This window comes from Sinocyclocheilus anshuiensis, unplaced genomic scaffold (assembly GCF_001515605.1).
Source record: "Sinocyclocheilus anshuiensis isolate Anshui unplaced genomic scaffold, SAMN03320099.WGS_v1.1 scaffold2161, whole genome shotgun sequence".
Classification (NCBI taxonomy): domain Eukaryota; kingdom Metazoa; phylum Chordata; class Actinopteri; order Cypriniformes; family Cyprinidae; genus Sinocyclocheilus; species Sinocyclocheilus anshuiensis.
Genome location: NW_015551119.1, coordinates 240,617 through 240,999, shown reverse-complemented (window position 1 = coordinate 240,999; position 383 = coordinate 240,617). Strand labels below are relative to the sequence as shown.

Sequence of the window (383 nt, the reverse complement as noted above, 5' to 3'; positions counted from 1 at the left end):
GCCGGTCACTCACTGTCAAGCAGTTTCAAAAGCTGCTGGGTCTGATGGCAGCTGCGTCCAACGTGATAACTCTTGGTCTGCTGTACATGAGACCCCTACAGTGGTGGCTTAAGACCAAGGGGTTCTCCCCGAGGGGAAACCCGCTTCGCATGCTCAAGGTCACGCGGCGGTGTCTACGTTCCTTAGACATGTGAAGGGAACCTTGGTTCTTATGTCAGGGCCTGGTGCTGGGTGCTCCTGGTCGCCGCATATGCTAGCGACGGATGCATCTTTCACCGGTTGGGAGCGGTCATGAGTGGCCGCTCGGCCCGCGGCCTGTGGAGCAGCCGCCATCTCACATATGCCCCAGGAGCCTCTGAAACTGTTTCAGTGGGGCCGCCATT

At 58.7% G+C, this 383-nt stretch overlaps 1 protein-coding gene across 1 annotated transcript in view; it reads left to right on the top strand.

Moving 5' to 3' along the window:
* LOC107663068 (contactin-4-like) overlaps window positions 1-383 on the top strand; it is a 65,602-nt gene that overhangs the window by 63,339 nt on the left and 1,880 nt on the right. The window lies entirely within an intron of this gene.